Below are 18,467 nucleotides of genomic sequence, written 5' to 3' on the forward strand. Positions count from 1 at the left end.
CAAGTCCAGATTACTGGTCCTCCCTCTCCCAAGTACAAATGTATACACAAATAGGAGTCTACATTAGACCCAGTGTTGGTATTAGTGTTTCCCCTTTATTTTATTTTATTTTATTTTATTTTATTTTATTTTATTTTATTTTATCATAATGTATTTGAAACTGGAAGAGACTTTATTTTTTTTAAGCCCTTACCTTCCATTTTGGAATCAATACTATGTATTGCCTCCAAGGCAGAAGAGTGGTAAGGGTAGGCAATGGGGGTCAAGTGACTTGCCCAGGGTCACACAGCTGAGAAGTGTCTGAGGCCAAATTTGAACCTAGGACCTCCCTTCTCTAGGCCTGGCTTTCAATCCACTGAGCTACCCAGCTGCCCCCAGTGCTTCCCCTTTATGCCACTGCTCCTTTTTTTTCCCAGCCATTATTGGTCAGAGCAATCCCGTTTCAGTTTGTAAGTAGTGAGTCGTTCTGAACAATGATTCGGGTCACAAGGTAAAAACAAAGATACCTGCTAAATTAAAGTGCCTCAGAGATTTGTCTTCAGAGTTCAACCCTTGGAGTATGTTTATAATCCTGAGTTCAAAATGCCCTTAAACCTGGACTTCTGAACCTTATTTGAGTCACAGACCCCTCAGGCAGGCTGGCAAAGCCTATGAACCTATATTTTCTCAGAATAATGTTTTGAAATGCATAGTATAAAATATGTAGGATTTCAAAGGAATCTGATTATATTGAAATATAGTTGTCAAAAGATATATATTTTAAAAACAAGTCCATGGACCCCAGGTTAAGAACTCTTATATTAAACCAATTTTCTGATTAAATCTTGAAGACTCTCGTAAGCAGTGTAGAAAACCCTCAATACTCCAGAGTTTTTGCAGAAGGTATAAGCACTCTCCACATGTGTTTAAAAAAGCATCTTCGAACAATCCTGTTTCAGCTCTACTTTTCAGCCTGGGTTCAGAATTTTATTAAACGTTCAGTTTTCAAATGATTTTGCAGGTTATATGAATTTATGAAAGTGGGTTCAGTTTGCAGAGTTTTCATGCTTTTCTCTCTCCCCACTTTTGGCATCTTCTCCACTTTCAGAACTACCATCATATCCATGTTTCCAATGTCTTTTAAATTCCTGATCCACATTAAACCTTATCTATCCAGTGTCCCCCACCCCTTACCACAAACTTAGGCATATATGGGAGATCAAGGACTAGTACCTGTGGTGTAAAACCCTTTCCCAATGGCTTATCCTCCTATCATGTTCCCCTTTCACCTAGACTCCAAAAAGCTCTAGCATGCAGTCTTGCCAACCCATCTCAGCACATAAGCTAAACTAGGTTGAGGGTAACCAATAGGTTTCAAATCTGTTGGGGACTGAGGGGAATGGCTACCCCAAGCATGTGAAGATTTCCCCTCGGTGGAAGAAGGGCATTATAAGAACAGTTTATTCCAATGACCATAAAAGCAGCTGAAGCAGGTGCCATGGAGAGCTTAGAAGCCAGGGTCATACACTGCATCATCAATTATCCTGACTTTTGTCTTGCCACTGGACTTGGATAACTCTGGAAGCGAAAGTGAGGCTGACTACTTTGTGCAATTCTGCCTCGTTTAAATTCCATTTTCAAACAAATCAAGACATCACCTCTTTGTTTTGGCCCTCTTTGAAAATGAAAGGACACACACCACCATGGGTGTCTGCTAAAGAATAGATAAACTAGTGCATGTTGAACTATTAATATGCAATAAAGGGACTTTATGGAGATAATGCCTTAACTCTTGGGAGTGACTTGAACTGTGGGAATTTGGTAGGTCATTGAAGCAGATATTTGGGGACAGACTGATCCTCCTATATCATTTAAATCATATTTTCAAAGTAGATACTTATCACATTTACTTTTTGAGCTAGCTTTTATTGTCATCAAACTATAGATTTAGAGCTGGAAAACACCTTGGAAGTCATCTTGTCCAACCTCCTCATTTTACAGATGAGAAAATGAGGTCCAGAGAAGTTATGATTTCCTCATAGTGGCCCAGGTAGTGACAGACTCAGAAATTTGATTCCTAATGCAGCACAATTTCTATTGTATCCCAGCAAATCTTAGATTTTGGAGGGGTTTTAGAAATCCATTTTTTTTCTTTTATAACTATCCTGGAAAGTGGGAACCAGCTCCTGCTTGAAGGTTTTTATGTTTACTTTGTCCCTCAAATCATATTGACCAAAACATTCCAGTAATAGAAAACCCAGAGTCTTAGGACATTCTTTCTCGCGTTGAGATGCAATCTGTCTCTCTGTACTTTCTAGTCATATTGTCCTAGTTCTGCCTCTTGGGCACAAGCAGCATAAGTTGAATTCCTTTTCTACTCGATAAACCTTCTGATATTTGAAAGAAGCAAGTCATGTTCCTAATTCTTTCTGCATTAAAACCAAACCATAGGAATGGCATGGTTGTAAATCTCTCATCATACTGGTCAGTCATCCAGATGCTGTCCAGTATGTCAATCCTAAAATCTGGCATATATGTGGTATGATCAGGGAAGCAATCAATGAGACTATCACTACTTTCTTTGAAAGACTGCTTTTCTGCTAATACAATGTTGTTGTTTTTTAATATTCTTTTTTTACTTGAAACAAATCATTTAATTAATTAACTTAGTTTTTAATTAATTGAATTCTTAATTTAATTAAATAAGTATTTTAAGTAAATAATTAATTGATTGATTAATTTAGAATATTTTTCTACTGTTATATGATTTATGTTCTTTTCCTTCCCTCCAACCCCGCCACTCCCCTCTCTGTAGCCAACACGCAATTCCACTTTACATCTCTGCTAATAATAATATAATGTTATAATACTGCTTGACTCATATTGAGTTTGTCATCTCAAAATCCCTAGTTTTTTCCACATCTTCAAAAGTCCATATTTATGCAGCAGCAGCAGTAGTAGTAGTAGTAGTAGTAGTAGTAGTAGTTGTTGTTGTTGTTGTTGTTGTTGTTGTTGTCATTGTTGTTGTTGTTGTTGTTTTTTCAAATTCAGATGTAAGAGGTAGTCAGATGACTCAGTGGATTGAGAGCCAGGTCTAGAGATAAAAGGTCCTGGGCTCAAATCTAGCTTCACATACTTCCTAGCTGTGTGATCCTGGATAAGTCACTTAACCCTAATTGTTGCTCTTCTGCTTTGGAACCAATACACAGTATTGATTCTAAAAGAAAAGGTTTAATAAAAACTCAATTTAATAAAATAAAATAAAAACTCAGATGAAGCACTAACATGTATCTCATTCAGCATCATTTTGTTAGATCTGGCCAGAAGTTGGAAATTTTTTAGATCCCAATTTTGACATCTAGCATTGCAATTATCTTTACTAGGTTCTTGTCATACATAAATTTGATTAAGTGTACCATTTGTTTTCATCAAAGTCACTGGTAAAAAATTTAAGCAGAAGAAGACCTACAATAGACTAATCTATCCATCTAGGTATTTCCCTCTAGGTTTAATCAACACACTTCAATTTCAGCTGTTCAACTTGTTCCAAATCCTGCATCTTATTACAAGGATAAATCCATGAGGGTCAGAACTGTTTTCATTTTTGCCTTTATGATTAACGTCTAGAACAGTTCCTGGCACATATTAAGTGCTAAGTACTTTTTTTCCTTAAAAATTTTTTTATTTATTTAGAATATTTTTCCATGTTTACATGATTCATGATTTTTCCCTCCCCTCTTCCTTCTCCCCCCTCCCTGAGCTGATAAGCAATTCCACTGGATTATACATGTATCATTGTTCAAAACCTATTTCCATGGTATTCATATTTGCAGTAGAATGATCTTTTAACATCAAAACCCTAATCATCTCCCCATTGAACCACATGATTGATCATATATTTTTCTTCTGCATTTCTATTCCCACAATTCTTTCTCTGGATGTGGATAGCGTTCTTTCTCATAAGTTCCTCACTTTCTTGCTGTTCCTCATCCTTCAGGTATTTTTACTTGCTGTCCCTCATGCTTGGAAAGCTCTCCCTTCTCATCTCTCCCTCATGGCTTCCCCTGCTTCCTTTAAGTCTCAGCTGAGGTCCCATCTACTGTAAGAGACTTTCCTTAGTGCTCCTTAACTTTCGTGCCTTCTCCCAGAGATGATCTCTAATTTATTCTGTCTGTGTTTTGTTTGTGCATAGTTGTTTTTATGTTGGCTCCCCCATTAGATTAAGAATTCTTAGAGAGCAGGGGCTGTTTTTTTTTTTTTTCAAGATTTTTTTTTGTTGTTGTTGTTTAAACCCTTAACTTCTGTGTATTGTCTCATAGGTGGAAAATTGGTAAGGGTGGGCAATAGGGGTCAAGTGACTTGCCCAGGGTCACACAGCTGAGAAGTGGCTGAGGCCGGATTTGAACCTAGGACCTCCCGTCTCTAGGCCTGACTCTCAATCCACTGAGCTACCCAGCTGCCCCCCACACAGGGGCTGTTTTTTGCCTTTCTTTGTACCCTTGATATTTAGTGTAATGCCTGGCATGTAGTCAGTGCTCGTTGTTGACTTGATTTCCCTATTTTTCTCAAGGACACCGTCACTCTTCTTCCAGACTTGCAACCTCTGTGCCACCCTTGATTCTTTGCTATCCTTCATCCCGCATATCCAGTTGACAAGTGTTCTTGTTTTACTCTCTATAGCATCTCTCACAAATGTCCCCTTCTCTCCAGAACTGCCATCCAAATTCTGGCTCTTATCATTTCTCACTTGGCCTATTATTTTTTTTTTAACCCTTAACTTCTGTGAATTGGCTCATAGGTGGAAGAGTGGTAAGGGTGGGCAATGGGGGTCAAGTGACTTGCCTAGGGTCACACAGCTGGGAAGTGTCTGTGGCCCGACTCTCAATCCACTGAACTACCCAGCTGCCCCTTATGCCTCCCTGCCTCTAAGTTCTCCTTATGCCAGTCTCACCTCCCTACAGCTGCCAAAGTGATTTTTAGTAGGTACAGGTTTGCCAATACACTCCTACCTGATAAATTTCAGTGACTTCCTATTACTTCTATAATCAAATATAATGTCCTCTGTCTTTTAAAGCCTTTCACTATCTGACTAACCAGGGGTCGGCAACCTTTTTGGCCGTGAGAGCCATAAACACCACATTTTTTAAAATGTAATTTCATGAGAGCTGTACAATGCTCACAGTGTGCTCCTGTAACAGTGCCTGAAAAAATGGACTTTATGGCTCCTGCAGAAAGAGCCATATCTGGCCCTCAAAAGAGCCAGATATGGCTTGAGAGCCATACGTTGCCGACCCCTGCTCTAGCCTGTTTTTCCTGCTTTGTGGTAAATAACTCCGTTTCCTGCATACTTTAGCCTGGCCAAACTAGACTTCTTACAATTGTTCCTCATGTAGATCACTCCATCTCCTTGTCTCCTTATCTTTGCGCTGGCCATTCCCTCATACCTAGAAGATACTTCCCTTATCTCCATTTCTTAGAATCTCTTGTCATGTTGTTCAGTTGTGTCCAACTCTAAGTGACCCCATCAATTTTTGTCCTTGGGATTTTCTTGGCAAATATCCCAGAGTGGTTTGCCATTTCCTTCTTCAATGTACTTTCATTTTACATGTGAGGAGATGAGGCAAATAGGAGTTAAATGACTTACCCAGCTAGCCATGACTTAACAGCTAGTAAGTGTCTGAAGATGGATTTGAACTTGGATCTTCCAGCCTTCTGACTCCAAGCTCAGTGCTCTATCCACTTCACCACCTAATTACCTTTAGAATCATTAGTTTCCTTCAAGACTCAGGTTAAGTGCCATCTTCTTCCTGCAGCATTTTTGGGGCCCCCTGGCTTAGAGTGTCTTTTTCCCCAATTAACTTGTCTATTTTGTATATAATGATATAGGAATATGTTGACCTCCCAGTTAGACTATGAGTTCCTCCAGGCCAAGCACCTTTCACCTTTTTATTTTTTTAGATCTTAGAGCAGTATTTGGCACACAATAGGAGCATAGGTTGATTGACACATTGAATTGAGAAAATATCCAATGCCTTGAATCTCCAACTTGAGAATGAAACTTTTGCCTGGACTTTGATATCGCTGAATTACTTTCTGTTTCTGTCATTGTTTTTCTGAAGGACTTTAAAAGCCATTTTACTCCTTCTCATAAAAACAAAACTGTGTGTAGCAGTGGTGATAGGTAGTAAGAAAAGTTATCCAAATACCCTCATTTGTCCGTCTTCATTCATTATTCCCTAAGACTTAGGAGGTTTTCCCAATATTCTTTCTCTGCTCTGGGAAGTTTAAACAAAAGAATCTACCTCTTTCCTCTCTTTGTCTGACTCTTTCCCCTGCTCTTCCTTCTTCTGCCTTACCTCTAAACCCTCTTCAGAGATAATAGTCTGACTAATCAGTTCAGTTTTAAATCTGTCTTTATTCTCCCAGAATGCTTTACCCTCAATTACTTCTTTCCAAATGCAATTCCATTAAATATACACATACTAGTACTTAATATACACTATCTATAAAAATAAAGTAAATATTTAAAATGAAGAAAGGTAGACTGATTCTCTTGATACACAGAGCAGAAGATTTTCATAAGAGAGCCCAAAGGGAGAAAGGGACTATAGAATTGCTCTTTTAAGGTCTGTAGTCCTGAAGTCTACATATTATCTGTTCAGAGACCCATTGTACTTGATCAGTGACTAGAGCATTCTTGGAACCCTAGTCTTCCTTCTTCATGGTGGCAATCTTTACTAGCTCTTCTATTCTCCTAGCACTTTGCATCTTCTTCCAGCTTCCCCTTCTCTAGTTCACTGTGTCTTTTATGCATCTCAGAGCTGTGGTCCTTTTCAAGTGTGGTTCCTGCTGGGACATTATCCTCATATCAAATTGTTCCACTTTCTTTTGAAAGCTACCCAGGATGTTATGGTCAATCATTGCTCAAGTAGTAACAATGCTCCTTTTCTAATTGAATCAGTGGATTTATTTGAACTTTATAAAGGACTTATATTTTTACAGGCTGCATTTTTACAGTTAGCTATATCCTATAAAAAGGCAGCTAGGTGGCACAGTGATTAGAATGCCAGGCCTGGAGTTAGGAAGACTCATCTTCCAGATTTCAAATCTGGCCTCAGATACTTACTGGCTGTGTATGTCCCTGGACAAGTGTGGTATAGCGTAAAGAGAATGTCTCTGGAGTCAGAAGACTTGGGTTTAGATACCTCCCCTGACCTTTATGTATGGAGTTAAAATTAGTGTATTATTCTCAATGTATTTCTGGCTAGCAGTAGAAACTCCAAGTAGAGGTTAAGTTTATTTATTTTATTTAAATTTTTATTTCGAATATTTTCCCATAGTTACATGTTTCATGTTCTTTCCCTTTCCCCCAAACTCCCCCCCCCATAGCTGACACACAATTCCACTGGGTTTTACATGTATCATTGATCAAGATCTAATTCCATATTATTGATAGTTGGACTAGAGTTATCATTTAGCATCTACATCCCCAGTAATATCCCCATCAGCCCATGTGTTCAAGCAATTGTTTTTCTTCTGTGTTTCTACTCCCACAGTTTAGAGGTTAAATTTAAATCATTAGCTTAATAAGACATAGCTTCATGCTTCGCTCTCCCTTCACCCTTCCCCTTCCCAGTCTTTCATATAAACCTTTTATTGGCACTCTTTTGCACAGGTGGAGGGGATTGTATTAGTCTCCTATAAGTTAGGGAATTCATTGGTATCTTTGGGCATTGCCTTTGGATCTCTGACTTAAGCACAATGTCCCTATGCTTTGCACTATATGCAATAAAGCCATATCTGCCTGCATCTTAACATCTTATCCTGGCCTCTCTGATTTTTTTAGCAATCAAAGGGGGTGCATCTTGCTGTATCAAGACTCCTTAAAATTCCCACTCCAGACACTTACTACCTGTATGATCTTGGAAAAATTACCTAACTTGGGTCTCAGATTCTTCATCTATAAAATGAGAGGAGGTGTTTAGACTAGACAGCCTCTTCCAGGTTTAGATCACCGATCTAATATATATCTACACAGAAGGTGCATATAAAGTACATGGCCTGGTTTTTGGCATAGCCTGCAAGTATTTGAATTTTGGAAGTATATTGGATACTAACCATAAGCAAGGCCAAAGTCTCTTAGTAAGAGGATCTGGCCCTTTAGCAGAAAAAGTTATGGAAAGAAAAGACTTTCCCTTCTATTTAGAGAGAAAGGCTCTAAGAGCTTGGGGAGTGAGAAAAGCTTTCACAAAGGGTCATCTTTAAGGTAAGTCTTGAAGAAAGTCAAGATTTCTAAGAGATGTTAATAGACCAAGAGATCATTATATAGGGTAGCTGGGTAGCTCAGTGGATTGAGAGCCAGGCCTAGAGATGGGAGGTCCTAAGTTCAAATCCGACCTCAGACACTTCCCAGCTGTGTGACCCTGGGCAAGTCACTTGACCCCCATTGCCCACCCTCACTACTCTTCCACCTATGAGCCAATTCACAGAAGTTAAAGGTTAAAAAAAAGAGAGATCATTATATACAACAACAGAAATGCTTTTTGAAAAATGACTGGTGTCTGTCCATGTTCAGAGAAAGAAATGATAAATAGAAACAAGCAAGATATAGTTTTGCACACACACATATCTTTTTGTCAAATGAAGTCTTCTCTAATGGGAGGAAAGGAGAGAGGAAGTTACCTGGGTATTTTAATGTAACAAACAAATAAATTTAAGTAAAAAATTATTTTTAAGAGATGGGAGTAAGGAAGGAGCAAATTCCAGACAACCATTTCCTCTTGCATAGGCAAAAAGATGAGAGATGGATCAATGGAGGATGAGTCTATAAAGGACAGTAATATATAAGAAGACATGGAAGGAAGGAAGGGGAAGCAAATTATGAACAACTCTAAATGCCCCCCAAAAGTCACTTATCTTATCTCTGAGGCAATAGGAAGCCACTGGAGTATAATTTAATATATTATTGTTAATATATTAATATGGGGGTATGACATGGCCAAACCTATACTTACAGAAAACCACTTTGGCAACTATGTGGAGGATGAATTAGAATGGGAGAGATTTAGAGAAGACCAATTGAAGGACTTTTGTCATAATTCAGGCAGGCAGAAAGAAGGAGTTGGAAAGCTAGGCACAACCACCTCAGGAGCAGAAATGTCAAACATGTAGCACACAACATACCTGAGCGCAGCCTTGAACCAAATTAAAATGTAATTGGGAAGTAGTTAGAAAAGTAAATAAAAATCAAACAACCCAGAAAATGTTAATAGGTGGATTTCTAAGTCTATATGCAGCTGCAGGGATCCATTTGTATAGTTTGTTCCTGTTGGAGTTTGACACTATTGCTCAGGAGAGAAGGTTGCTCCGGGATTGCCACAGGGAATGATGCTTCTAGAGACAGAATAGATGAGTAAAGAACAAAACAATAGCAACAAAAACCACAGATTACTCTGAGAAACAAGACCTGGACCAAATGAATTAAAGATGGGCAGATAAGAAACGGTGGCTTTCTGAACATCAGCCAAGGACCTTAGTTTACTCACTGGGATGTTGCTTATCAGATAAGTTAGAGAAGGACAAAGGAGTATTAAAAATACAAAATAAAAAGATTTCCATTATAGAGACCTAAAGATAAAGAGAAGCCTCAGTATAGGTAGGTATATGTATATAAAGGGAAGGGGCAAGTCAGTTAGCAGAGATAATCACTCATTTATGTGGACCAGCAGGGAAAGGAAGGGAATAAGCATTTATATAGCACCTACTATGTGCTAGATACTGTGCTAAGGAGCTAAGTGCTTTTTACAAATATTATCTCATTTGACCCTCACAAGAATCATGCCAGGTAGGCCTATTATTATCCCTATTTTAGGGATGAGAAAACTAGGTTTAACAAAGGTTAAAAAAACAAAGGTTGGGGGCAGCTGGGTAGCTCAGTGGATTGAGAGCCAGGCCTAGAGACGGGAGGTCCTAGGTTCAAATCTGGCCTCAGACACTTCCCAGCTGTGTGACCCTGGGCAAGTCACTTGACCCCCATTGCCTACCCTTACCACTCTTCCACCTATAAGTCAATACACAGAAGTTAAGGGTTTAAAATAAAAAAAAACTAAAAAAAAAAAAAACAACAAAGGTTAAGTGACTTGCTAGGATGACATGGATGTTAAGTTTCTAAGACTGAATTTGAACTCAGCTCTTCCTGACTCCACAATTAATGCTCTATTCACTGCACCAATTAGTTACAAATGGAAGATAAGGCTTTTCCTAAGGCTTGAAGAGATGAGGAAGGAAAGTGTTCCAGGCTTGAGGGACAACCAGGCCAGAACAGTTTGTTCCAATGGTCATGAAGATGACTGAAACAAGCACTATGTGGCATTTATTCGAGTTTGGTAAGACATCAAAGATGCTTAGGTCATCCATTGGACTTTGATGACTCTGGAAGAGAAAGTGAGGATAAAGATTTGTGCTTAAGTCTAATTCACTTTCTAAAGTCAAGAAGTCATTCAAAATCATCAAATGAAACATTAAGGAGCAATGAATGAAATTCAAAGAATCCTTTTTGGTTGCATGTTGGCTTAGAAAACTACAAATTAACATTATCTATGTTTCATTGTGATTTTATTAATTTTGTTAAACATTTTCTAATTACATTTTTATCTATTTCTGCTTGCATTGGGGAATCTTGCTCCCTGGGAATCTGACACCACTAATTTAGAAGATTAGACAAGAGGGCCCAGGACAGAATCTTGGGGGACACTCACATTTAGTTATCTGGATGAAGATCCTAAAAAGGAATGGTCAGATAAATAGAAGATGTTTTGTTCCTAGTGCTCTGACTATTCCATTTCAGTAAATACCTGATGCTCTGAAGATTATGGGCCAAAGACCTTTGTTGCATTTCAACTACTCAATACTGGAGCCACGTTGATCAGTGATAAGGACTTGTTCTTGGCAGGATGGGCTTAATTCTTCCATAGTATTCTCAAAAGACCATCATCAACCAATGCTGAAGCCATTGATAGCATCCCTCAGGTTGTAATCTTGTCCTCTCTAGCCATAGAAGAGATGTTGAATGCCATCAAGCTTCTTTGAGAGATCCATGAGGTATACAGAAGTTGACTGAAATCTTCCAGATATATTTCAAGAGGAAGTCATCTCCCAGGAGCTTAAGGATACTTCCATTGTTCGTCTCTGTAAAAGAAACAGATAACCATAGAAGAATCTCTCTTTTAGCCATCACTGACAAGATTCTTAACAGAGCCCAAGAGTCAGCCTTGACTTCTAGAAAGGACTGTGGAACTGTTTACATTATGTTTGCTGGCTGACAATTCCAGGAGAAGAACAGTAATTTATATACAACATTTGTTTACCTGTCCAGGGTCTTTGATACTACCAGTATTCAGAAGTTCTGCAGAAATTCATTACTATTTGTACCCCACCTTCATGATGGCATGCTCAAACAGGTTCTAGATGAAAGGTGATGCTCTCATGTTTTTCCAGTCATTACTGGAGTAGAGCAGGGTTGTATGCTTGCTCTCATGCATGATATTTACCTAGTGTTGTCAGACATCTTCATCAAGGACTATAACATAACTATAAAACTATAGTAAACTATAGTTTGAAAAAGCTACAAACTAAGACCAAAGTGGAAGGGCAGTCCAAATCTTTGTTCTTAGATGATTGTGCATTCAGTGCAACCTTTGAGACTGAGATGCAATGGACTATGTATTGATTCTCTGCCATATCTTCTAATTTTTACCTGAAAAACAATACCAAGAAAACAGTTTCTCTGCCAACTAACACCATACAATCCATACTAGAACCACTGATCATAGTCAATGGAAAAAAATTGAATGTTGTGGATAAGCTCACTCACCTTGGCTGTATACTTTCCATGGCTATCCACAGAGATAATGAGGTTGATGCATATATTATCAGCTCAGCTTTTGGGAGGCTCCAAAAGCGTGGGAGAGGAGGTATCAGACTACATTCCAAAATGAAGGTCTACAAAATCATCATGCTGGTAATCCTGCTGAATTCTTGAGAAATCTGTACCATCTATTAGTGCCAAGCCAGAAAACCTAACCACTCCCACTTGAATTCTCTTTTGGAGATCCTGAAGGTTATCTAGTAACTTAAGGTACCTGACACTGAGGACCTCTCTAGAGCTGAACAGTTAGACATTGACTCTGTTGAAGAAAGCACAATTCTGGTGGGTTGGCCATATAGTTTGAATGCCAAATACATGCTTATTCATGCATACAGAGAACTCTTATAAGGCAAATATTCATATGGTGGTCAAAAGAAGCAATAGAAAGATATTCTCAAAGTATCTCTGAGGAACTTTGATATGAAAGGTGAGACATGGGGAAAAAATGGCATCAGTCCTCCCAGCACTGGATGTCTGAATCAAAGAAAGTGCTGTACTCCATGAGCAAAGCAGAATTGTAGAAGAAGCAAAAAAACTTGTAGAAGAAGCAAAAAAAAAAAAAAAAAAAAAAAGGAAATATGAACTGCACAAACCCAGAGCCACTTTCACTCTAAATGTTCTAATGGACCATTTGTGCCCCATATGTTGATGGTGCCTTCAGATTGAGTATTGATCTTGTCAGCCCCAGCCAAACACACGAGTCTTTGACTCCAATATTGGGATGCCAATGGTCTTCTTTGAAAAAGAAGGAGGTGGGGGGCAGCTGGGTAACTCAGTGGATTGAGAGCCAGACCTAGAGATGGGACGTCTTAGGTTCAAATTTGGCCTCAGACACTTCCTAGCTATGTGACCCTGGGCAAGTCAATTAACCCCCATTGCCTAGCCTTGGCACCAATACATGGTTATTGATTCTAAGGTGAAAGGTAAGGGTTTTAATAAAAAAAAAAAGAATTAAAAAAAGAAAAGAGGAACAAAGACACTTGTATCCTTTGGCTAAGTAGCATAAAGATAAACAAATTAGCAGCTGCTCATTAACTATGCTTTTAGGAGTGCTGGCCACAGTATATCTTGAACATGGAACAGTCATCCTCCCTAGAACTGAACCTGTGAGTAAGAGTTGAGTCACTTCATGGGCATATACAAGATTAGATACACTTTGTATTAAGGATTGTTTTTTCCTTTGTTTCATGTTCTATTTGGTATATTTGATGCCATGTGGTTTATTCAAAAGTGAATTAATTTCTGTGTTTGTTTAAATATTTATCTTTAAATGAATGAGATTGAAGAGAACCATAGTTTTCTGTCCTCCCCCGTCTTCTCCCATGACTACATTGCTGTGTCTGCTCTACTATCTCAGAGATACCACATATCTCTTGGTGGCCATGATTAGAGGTAAAGGTATAAGTAAGAAAAAAACTAACAGCTTCTTTAAAATTACGCACTAAATTCCCTACTACTATAACCTTGGGGGAGTGGCTCAGGTCTGAGATTATATCAACTGGGATGGAGAGGGAAATTTCTTTCCTTATACTAGCTATTTGTCTATTGTTCCATAAACTGCTTTCAACAACATGTGTTTGTAACCCCCTGGATAATTTAATATACCACTCATAATATTTTTTAGATTGTTCATCATGTTTAAATAACTACAATAATAATTTTTGTCTAAAAAAGCTCCGAATTGAAATTTATATAAAATGCTTCAAACATGCACATTCTTCTTGTCAGAGGGAAAATATATTTGTAACCTAATCTGACAATTTTTTTTTCTGCATTCTGCATTTTTCTGCATTTTCTGCATTCTGGACCATCATTTTGTATCTCCAAGGAGATCATGAAACACCAAATAAGAACCACTGTGATTTTACACTATTAATCTAATAGTAAACTGGAGATTGGGGCAGTTAGGTGGGGCAGTAGATAGAGCATTGGACTTGGAATCAGGAATATTCATCTTAATGAGATGAAATCCAGCCTTAATAGTTATGTAACCCTGGGCAACTCATTTAACTCTGTTTGCCTCCATTCCTTATCTATAAAATGAGCTGGAGAAGGAAACTCATTCCAGTTTCTTTGCCATGAAAACCCCATATGGGGTCACAAAGAGTTGGGCAAGACAGCGACTCAACAAATTGAAGAACATACAGAAGATAAGCAGGATGGTGGAGAACCTCAAGATCATGCCATAGGAATAGAAGAAACTATAGAGGTTTAGGCTAAAGAAGAGAAGGTTTATCAGGGAATGTGGTAGCTGTGTTCAAGTGTTTGAAGTACTGTCATTGAAAGTGATTAGATTTCTGAACTCTAGAGAGCAAAACTATAGTTTTAGGCTTGATGTCAGAAAAAAATTCTTAACATTTAGAGCTATCTCTAAATGTGCTGTCTTGGGAAGGTAGGGTCCTGGGTTTTTTCAGGCAAAGGCGGGGTGACAACTTATTGAATATGTTGTAGAGGAGTTCCTTGTAGGGTATGGGTTGGATTAGATGGCTACCAAGGACCCTACCAACTCTGAAATTCTGTGAATACAGAAGAATTACAGATGAATTCCAACAGAGTTCACAGCTAAAAACAAGACAAAACTGTGTAAAGCAAACATTCATTCCTCCAGTAAATTCTATTATAAAATTGTATTTATAGTCTTCTTAAATTGAGGAAACTATAATAAACTGAGTTGAAAACTTCTGAATGAGAGAGATTTTGAAAGTACAGTTCCATGATATGTCTGAGCCTTCTTTTAACCAAAAAGTAAGTAAATAGTTTTCCATTTACTGGGTCATTGTTAATATTGCTCCTAATTGTTTTAGATTAGATTAGTAGAGCCATTCTGTTTGTTATTTTTATGTAATATCATTTATTCAGAAGAACATTTCTCATAGGAATCATTGCAATGTGATGATAATTGGATATTTTTTTTTTATATTAATTGAATGAATTAAGCAGTTACATTTCCATTTATAGGGCGTTCAGCACTTCCTGGTGTTCTACTAATTCTGATCTATATCATAGTTCTTCAACCTTCAATCATAGGAATTCAACTCGTGTTTAAAGATCTTGATTCTATATTCTGTGCTTTGAAAACTTTTTATTCCTTCACCTGTAATCTCAGTATTAACAATAGTGTTTAGGATTGGGTTACTATTTTTTTTAACCATATTTCTAGGGGCTGTCATCTACAAGATGAAATTGAGACTCAGACTTACCAAATTTTCAGATTTCAAGTCAGGTAAAATTAATGAACTCCAAACCAATTCTCTTAGTTTTGTATAATACCTAAAATAATTTAGACTTTTACTTCAGCTCATTTGCAGAGGTGAGAGATCCAGGGAACATTACAGATATTTTCAATGTATTGATGATCAGTTTTGCCGATCTTTTTCTTTTCTTTTCTTTTTTTATCTTTAACAATATTCTTTGCCATATGCTAGAAGAAATTTAGGCAGTCAAAATAAAAGATCAATAAATTAATTTTTTAAAAAGATTAAACAATCTATAAAGTCATTTTCAAACCTTAAAGCACAGTACAAAGTAAGCCTATATTCTTTAATTGTGTAATACTTCAAGTTGTCTGATCTGTTTTATATTTTTCTCACATCCTTCTCATGATGTCTTTTATGTGATAAGTAATGTTTATGATTACACATGAGGACAAGGTTTATATGACTACAGTATTTTGTCTCATATCAGAGTCCACTGAGCTCTCCATTTGGATGATGTTTTCTCTATCCAGATGATATCTTTATGTTTACAAAGTTCTTTGCAGCTATTTTTAGTGTTTCTTTCTAACAATCAGTTTATGTTTACAAAGTTCTTTGCAGCTATTTTTAGTGTTTCTTTCTAACAATCAATATTACTTAATATTTATGGGGAGGTAGCTAATTTGGCCCAGGGGTAGAGCAATGGACTGGAGCAAGAAGATCTGATATAAAATCTGGCCTCAGATACTTATTGACTGCCCCACCCTGGACAAGTTACTTATCCTCAGTTTCCTTAACTGTCATATGAGAATAATCACAGCACCTACCTCCCAGGGTTGTTAGGAGGATCAAATGAGATGATGTGTGTAAAGAGCTTAGCTTTGCAGATAGTATTCACTTAATAAATATTTATTCTCTTCTTCCCACCATTGTGTGAAACTTAACTTATACAAAGTGTTAAACCGCCATCATACTAAAAACAGTCTAATTTCAATATAGAAAAAGATAGTCTCTAATGAAACCTTTCACTTCCATAATGTATCTATATATTAATATGGGCTGCTTATTCAAATATGACCTAATTCCTATTAGAAATAATAAATAACGATATGTTGGTTATTTTATTATCAATTTATTTAATAATTAATTTCGTTAATTATTAATTAATTTTTTGGCTCTGTGAATAGATAGCCAGGCTTGGAGACAGGAGGCCCTGAGTTCAAATTTAACCTCAGACACCTCCTAGCTGTGTGACCTGATTATTCAAGCCATTTAACCCCAAATTGCTTAGCACTTACTGCTCTTCTGCTTTGGAACTCATATTTAGTATTGGTTCTAAGATGGATGATAAGAGTTTATCTTATTTATTTATTTGTTTGTTTGTTTATTTTTTATAGGCAATAGGGGTTAAGTGATTTGCCCAGGGTCACACAGCTGGGAAGTGTCTGAGGCCAGATTTGAACATAGGACCTCTAGGCTTGGCTCTTAATCCACCAAGCTACCCAGCTGCCCCCTTAAGAGTTTTAAAAAAGAAACAATGGATAAGAGTAATTGATCTCAATTCAAGAAGATCTGGGTTCAACTATTTCCTTTAGTACTTATTGCTGTGCAATATGTGCAAGTTACTTTAGACCCTTTAAGCCTCAGTTTTCTCCTCTGTAATAGGAATCTTATAATAACTATCTCAGGGGGTTAGTGTAAGGTTCCTATAAGAGAATGCTTATATTCCAAAGTTCACACCCAGCAAATTTACGGTGATGACAATAAGATGGTAATAATCTATGTTGGGTCATAAGAAGATATGGGGAGCAGAGCTACAAATCCATACAACCATTATGGGAAGCAATTTGTAATTATACAAATAAATTAAGTAAAATGTTCATATCCTTTGATCCAGAGATTCCACTACTGGACATATGCCCCGAGGAAGTCATTGATTTAAAAAAAAAAAAAAGCTTCAGCTACACCAAAATATTTATAGCTGTACTTTTTGTGGTAGCAAAGAATTGAAAACAAAGTAGATGTCCCTTGATTCAGGAATATCTCAACAGTTAAGTTACATGAAGGTCATGGAATATTGCTGAGTTTAAGAAATAACATGAAAAACATGAAAATATTTACATAAATGAATTCAGATGACTAGAACAATGTAAATGAACTACCACAAAGAAATATTGTATAACTACAAAGGGTAAGCATGGCCCTAAAGAAGAGATATAAGAAGAAACCTCCCTTAATTCATTTGCAGAGGCGAGAGGATCCAAGGAACATCACAGATATTATCAGTGTATCAATCAATTTTGCTGATCTTTTTTCTTTTGCAATATTCTTTGCTATAGATTATGTAAGCTTTAAAATGAATATACAACATCTCTAAATATTATATTTAATAAGATTTATTAATAATAACCAATATAAAAAGCTAGAGAAAAAAGGCAGCTAATCAAGCCACAGCCATGGGGAAAAAAGGGAGAGAGGTGGAGTTACAGCTAACCATATACAAAATGTGACCACACAATGTGGTGGAGAGATTAAAAGGGATTTTGGGAAATACTAAAGGAATTCTGGGGAACATATTTCAAAGGTACAAATTTCCACTTATACATTTCCCCCTGTGATCCTTTTGGGAGACCAGTCTCCCCAAAGGGATGATTTAAACATAATCAACTTAAAACTTATAGTAATTTGGGGATAAAAGGGAAATAAAAGAGAAAAGGAACGAAACCAACGATTGCTACTTTGACAAAAAGTCAATTTGGGGGTAGTCACCTTTGGCATAAGAGTGTACATTCAAACAAATGCATTCCACCTCCCATAGTTCAATATAGCACATCCCAACATTCACTCTGGGTCTTCTGGTGCAGCATATGGTCTCTGCAGGCGTCTTCATGATGCCTTCTGGATTCTGGGAGATAGTCTCCTGTTCAAAATTAGGCTCAAATTCAAATCAAATTTCACAACAATAACATAGTCCTCCTTGAGGAGGATAATACCACATTTCCCCCTGAGGAGGATACAGAGACGCACATAGGAATCACACAGGGATACATGGTCTAGTCATAAGGCATATGAATGAATTGCCAAAAATATCAAAGAACCCAAGGAAATTAAAAAATAACCTCTGAGTGAAATATAGAATATCAAAAATGTGAAAAATTCTAGGAAAAAAGAAAAACTTCGTAAATCACAACAGGTTATTATAGCAATCCATGTCTGATAAGCCTGCAACAACAATCACTCACTAACCCAATTTAGCAGCCTGGACTACAGAAAGTTTGCCACACTTTGAAAGACAGAAAAGGGACTAGATTATGGGAGCCAAGATGGCAGCCAAAGTTTGGTGCTTAGTAGAAAGTATTTCACAAGGA

This window comes from Gracilinanus agilis, chromosome 1, assembly GCF_016433145.1.
Source record: "Gracilinanus agilis isolate LMUSP501 chromosome 1, AgileGrace, whole genome shotgun sequence".
Lineage (NCBI taxonomy): Eukaryota > Metazoa > Chordata > Mammalia > Didelphimorphia > Didelphidae > Gracilinanus > Gracilinanus agilis.